The sequence below is a fragment of the Nelumbo nucifera genome, chromosome 2 (genome assembly GCF_055504915.1).
Source record: "Nelumbo nucifera cultivar China Antique chromosome 2, China Antique-T2T, whole genome shotgun sequence".
Taxonomy (NCBI): domain Eukaryota; kingdom Viridiplantae; phylum Streptophyta; class Magnoliopsida; order Proteales; family Nelumbonaceae; genus Nelumbo; species Nelumbo nucifera.
Genome location: NC_142650.1, coordinates 109,681,416 through 109,687,415, shown reverse-complemented (window position 1 = coordinate 109,687,415; position 6,000 = coordinate 109,681,416). Strand labels below are relative to the sequence as shown.

The 6,000-nt window shown below is 36.0% G+C and overlaps 1 protein-coding gene and 1 non-coding gene across 3 annotated transcripts in view; one reads left to right on the top strand and one right to left on the bottom strand.

Moving 5' to 3' along the window:
• Nucleotides 1-1,174: 1,174 nt before the first annotated feature.
• On the top strand, nt 1,175-1,281 carry LOC148802783 (small nucleolar RNA R71). Its single transcript, XR_016083232.1, has one exon. It is a non-coding gene; the product is annotated as a small nucleolar RNA R71 (small nucleolar RNA).
• Nucleotides 1,282-2,699: 1,418 nt separating this feature from the next.
• The window catches only part of LOC104613024 (putative disease resistance protein RGA3), a 97,896-nt gene continuing 94,595 nt past the window's right edge, over nt 2,700-6,000 (bottom strand). The window contains exon 4 of one of the 2 annotated variants that reach the window (XM_088897665.1): nt 2,700-3,485. The gene's annotated coding sequence lies outside the window, so the exon portion shown is untranslated. The remainder of the gene's footprint in view (nt 3,486-6,000) is intronic. The other variant, XM_088897668.1, reaches the window with a different exon arrangement.

Sequence of the window (6,000 nt, the reverse complement as noted above, 5' to 3'; positions counted from 1 at the left end):
TCTCCCTAAAATCAAGGGCATTGTCCTATCTTCCTCCATATCCAACACAATGAAGTCAGCAGGTATAATAAAATTGCCCACTTTGACTAAAACATCTTCTACTATTCCTCTAGGATATTTAATGCTTCTATCAGCTAATTGCAAGGTAATAGTAGTAGGTGTTAGTTCATGCAACCCAAGTTTTTCAAAAATAGAATATGGCATTATATTTATACTAGCATCTAAATCACATAAAGTTTTCTCAAACTCAGTATTTCCTACGGTGCAAGGAATAGAAAAACTCCCTGGGTCCTTGAGCTTTGGAGGCAATTTATTTTGAAAAATTGCTGAACATTCTTCATTAAGTTTCACCTTTTTGCACTCCTCCCATTTCCTTATATTTGAAATTACCTCTTTCAAAAATTTGGCATATTTTGGCATGTGTGACAATACATCAAGAAGAGAAATGTTAATATGTATTTTTCTAAATACTTCTAAAAATTTTTTGAATTGTTTATCCAAGTTAGCTTTCAAAACTCTTTTAGGGTAGGGGAGAGGAAGTTTAATAGCATCTAAATTTAGTTTAGGTGTACACCCTTTGATCTCCATTTGTGAATCATCTACCTCAACTTTTTGATCATAATCATTACTCTCGCCAATAGTCTTTCCACTTCTCAAGGAAATGGCATTCACTTGCTCCCTTGGGTTTTTCTTTGTATTGCTAGGCAGTCGTCCCTCTCTTCTTTCTGACAACATGCTCACAATCTTCCCCACTTGAACTTCTAAGTTCTTAATAAATGCCTCTTGATTTAAGAATCTCTTTTCGTGATCTTGGAACTTTGCTTCAGCAGTATTAATGAACTTAGAAATCATGTCCTCTAAATTTCCCTTCTTTTCTTGTGGGGGCGGCTATTGTTGAAATTCCATGGGTGCTTCTTGTTGGTTGTTATTCCATGAAAAATTTGGATGACTCCTCCACCCTGGATTGTATGTATTCGAATAAGGGTTGAAATTTGGCCTTCGATCAGCTCGGTCATTATTCCATTAGTAGTTATTTGATACCATTTCTTCCACTAGATCATAGGCTTCCTCTGGAGTTTTCCTCATGATTGTGCCTCCTACAGCTGCATCAATAATGAAGCGATTAGATGGAGTAATATCATTATAAAAAGTTTGACTTTGACGCCAAACTAGTATTCCATGGTGAGGACAGTTCCTAAGCATCTCTTTAAATCGTTCCCAGGCCTCATACAAACATTCCCTCTCTAGTTGAACAAAAGTAGTGATATCATTGATCAATTTTGCTATTTTAGAGGGAGGAAAATACTTAGCCAAAAATTTTTTAGTCAAGTCGTTACAAGTAGTGATACTTCCTGCAGGGAGTGAGTTAAGCCAATCCTTAGGTCTATCATGTAATGAAAATGGAAAAAGTCTAAGCCTAATAGCAACATCGCTAACTTCATTATGCTTAAATGTATCGCATATTTCCAGGAAGTTAACAATATGTGCATTAGGATCATCACTCGGCAACCCACTAAACTGAATACTCGTTTGGATCATTTGGATAATCGCAGGTTTGATCTCAAAATTATTGGCTTGAATTGTTGGCTTGCTAATGCTAGAAGTAGCCCCATCAATTGTTGGACAAGCATAGTCCAAAAGAGTTCGATTTGCTTCGTCAGCCATCTCTTCCTCAACTTCTTATGTTGGTTCGCCTTCTTCAACCTTCTCTCTCTCTTTATTTTTGTTGGCTCTTTGCAGTATGTGAAGAGTTCTCTCTATTTCAGGGTTGAATTCTACTAGTTCTTCACCCCTAGTACGTATCATAAACTAATTAATCTGAACACAGCAAGAACTTGAACACATTAAATAAAGAGTAAAATCCAAATTATCCAAGGTTAACAAGTTCTAATATTATTTTAGGATTAAATCCCCGGCAACGGCGCCAAAAACTTGATAGCTATAATTATATAACCCTAGAAAATGCACTAGTTATCAAGTAGTATAAAGGTATCATTCCCACGAGGATTTAACAAAATAAGTATTAGAAATAAAGCTTCCCTCAATTATTTGGATAACCGAATTTTGGATCTAACGATAGATACTACTGAAAATTAAAGATAGGAAAAAGAAAAGAGATAAAAACAATGGCAATCAATGACTGAAATTGCAATGATTTAACTGAAAGTGCCAGGACTATTAGTCCACCTAACCTTTCCAATGAATATCAATTTATTAAACTAACCAAGATAATTTATTATTTTCATAAGCTGAAGTTTTTCCTAATTTATTTAATATTCCCTTCCAGGATATATCAATCTCACTTATATCAAGTAACCCTTCGATTCCATGATTAGAGTTCTCGAAATAGAAAGTGCATTAAGTTCTATGAAAAACCTGTATCATCTGATGAATCATGTATATATATTCCTATATACCATTCAATTCACACTATGAATTATTTAGTCTATTATATGAATTCCCCTTCCAGTTCATTCACATAAACCAAATCAACTAAGAGGTGGCCACGCTCCTAATTGCATTACGCATAATAACTCATAGACAATATGAAAATAAAAATAGCTTGGCTGAATTAAATAAAACTCAATCCATGGTCGTGGTTAGGCTTTCCATAGCCCTAGTTACAAATAAATTAGTTCATGATAAAGGAAGTTAAGCAAACAAGGTATAAGAAAGAACTCATGATGTCGCCCTTGAGGTTGAGATCAATGAACTTCTTCTCCTTGCCGCCGCCTTCCTCTTTTTCTCCCCCTTGGGCTGCTGTCTGCTTCCCTGAGGGCTGAAGCTCCCTTGGAGGATTCTTGATTGATCCAGTGATTGATGCCTTGGTGCTAATCCGCCTTCCCTTTATATAGCTTTAGAAGGAGGGGCTGTTTCCAACTCCTTTTTGGAGTTCTTTCTCAAAAATATAAAGTCCTAATTCATAAGGATTAATTTAGATCTAATCATATCCTATCTCTTATCTGGTAATCTCAATCTCCTTTATCTTTCTATAATTATAACAGAAAATTGAATCTAATAGGACTCTTTGCAGTTTCCTTATTCTTGTATTCGTATTGGGTTTCTTCAACGAATTGGGCTTCTGCTGTGAATTTTCTCAGACTTCGTGTCCGATTTTGTATTCGATACACTTATCTGGTAATCTCAATCTCCTTTATCTTTCTATAATTATAACAGAAAATTGAATCTAATAGGACTCTTTGCAGTTTCCTTATTCTTGTATTCGTATTGGGTTTCTTCAACGAATTGGGCTTCTGCTGTGAATTTTCTCAGACTTCGTGTCCGATTTTGTATTCGATACAGTCAGAATCTATCAAAACTAAAAACATGAACGTTGTAGAGTTCTTCCTTATCTTTCCAATGCATCTTGAATCATCTCAATCGGAGTCTGGATGGGAGAGTTATGCCCACATTACTACACGGCGCCGGAACTGTGCAAAGTTACCCGATTAGCCTTGTTTTCTCCTGACGCCTTCTTTCATGCCCTGAATCGAAATACACGAATAATGAGTCCAATTAAGTACTAATTAAGTATAAAAGACTGAATATTTAGGGATAAAAATATGATAATTTTTATTCTCATCAGAATGCATGATGATGTTGTGAGAACATTAACAAATGTACAACATGTACCAGACTTAGAGAAAAATCTCATCTCCCTTGGCACTCTAGATGCTGAAAGTTGTAAATATTAAATTGAAGGTGGAGTTTTGAAAATTAGTAAGGGTGCTTTTATTGTGATGAAAGGCATGAGGATAGAAAGTCTATATGTGTTACAGGGTACTACTATCACAGGTTTAGTTGCAATTTCTACATCATTTTTATTGAGTCTGATGCCACCAAGTTATGGCACATGAGGCTTGGATATATGAGTGAAAGGAGACTTACTATGTTAAGTAGGAGAGGCCTTCTTTGTGGCCAAAGTACAAGAAATCTTGACTTCTATGAACATTGTGTTTTTGGAAAACAGAAAAGAACTAGTTTCAATACAGCCATTCACATGACAAAGGGAACTTTGGATTATCTTCACTCAGATCTGTGGGGACCTTCCCAAATTCCATCAAAAGGTGGTGTTCGATATCTTCTTACCATCATCGATGACTATTTCAGGAAGGTATAGGTTTATTTTCTGAAGCATAAGAATGATGTATTTGTGATTTTTAAACAGTGAAAAACTTTGCTTGAAAAGCAAACAAGAAAACATGTCAAGCGGTTGAGAACAGATAATGGTTTAGAGTTTTGTGAAAAATGAGTTTAATAAGTTTTGCAAAAATGAAGGCATTGTAAGGCATCGTACTGTTGTTAAAACACCGTAGCAGAATGGAGTTGCAGAACGTATGAACAGAACTCTACTAGAGAGAGCAAGGTGCATGTTGTCAAATGCTGGTCCCTCAAAGGATTTTTGGGCGGAAGTAGTTAATTTGGCTTGTCACCTAGTAAATCGATCTCCATCTACAGCCATTGAATGTCAGACTCTAGAAGAGGTATGGCCTGGCAACCCTCCCAATTATTCAAATTTGAAAATATTTGGTTGTCCAGCATATGCACATGTTAATGAAGGCAAGTTTGAGCCTAGGGCCAAGAAGTGCAGATTTCTTGGTTATGCTTCAGGTGTGAAGGGATATAGATTGTGGTATCCTGATCCTAAATCACCAAAGTTCATATTTAGCAGAGATGTTACTTTTGATGAATCTGCTTTGCTTCACCCAAGAAAGGAGTCTTCAAATTCTTGTGATGCAAATAAAACACAAGGTTTAGGAAAGAAGGTGGAGTTAGAAGTTAAAAGTGCTTCCTCACCTCAGTTTACATCAGTCCAGGTGCCCATTTCTACTAAGATAGAAGAACATGTACAAGAGGAAGAAGAGGAGGAGCAGTATTCTATTGCTATAGGCAGAACAAGGAGAGAGATTAAAGCACCCCAGAGATATGGTTATGCTGATCTGGTTGCCTATGCATTGTCAGTTGCAAAGAATGTTGATGTTATAGAACCCAATACTTATTTAGAAGCTATCTCATCTATTAATTCTGCTAAGTGGTTGACAACTATGCATGAAGAGATTGGATCCTTACATAAGAACTAGACTTGGGATTTGGTAAGACCACCTAGAGGAAAGAGGATTGTTGGATGCAAATGGGTTTTCAAAAGAAAAGAAGGTACTCTAGGTGTAGAGGATGCTAGATATAAGACACGATTGATTGCAAAAGGCTACAGTTAGGTACAAGGTGTTGATTTTAATGATGTTTTCTCACCAGTTGTTAGACATAGCTCCATTCGTGTTTTTCTTGCTTTGGTTGCCATGCATAATTTGGAATTAAAACAATTAGATGTTAAAACTACTTTCTTGCATGAAGAACTTGATGAACAGGTTTATATGCACCAACCCAAGGGTTTTGTTGTTGAAGGGAAGGAAGACCATGTTTGCTTGTTTAAGAAATCTCTATACGACTTAAAACAGTCTCCTAGACAATGGTACAAAATATTTGACTCTTTTATGGTGGCCCTTGGGTATTCTAGATGCAAGTATGATAGTTGTGTTTATTTTAGGAAACTTGTAGATAATTCTTTTGTTTACTTGCTGCTTTACGTTGATGATATGCTTATTGCAGCAAGAGAAATATCTGAGATCAACAGATTAAAAACATAGTTGAGTAGTAAGTTTGAAATGAAAGATTTGGGTGTAGCAAAGAAAATTCTTGCCATGGAGATTTAGAGGGATCAAAAAGTAGGAAAACTATATTTGACACAATGGAAGTATGTTGAAAAGGTCTTAGAGCGCTTTGGCATGAAAGATGCTAAACTAGTAAGTATTCCTATTACAGCCCACTTTAGACATTCAACAAACTTGTCACCATAGATAAATGAAGAAAAAAAATATATGTCACATGTCTCCTACTCTAATGCAGTTGGGAGTATTATGTATGCCATGGTTTGCACACGACCTAACATTTCACATGTAGTTAGTATGGTGAGCAGATATATGTTATGTCCTAACAAGACTC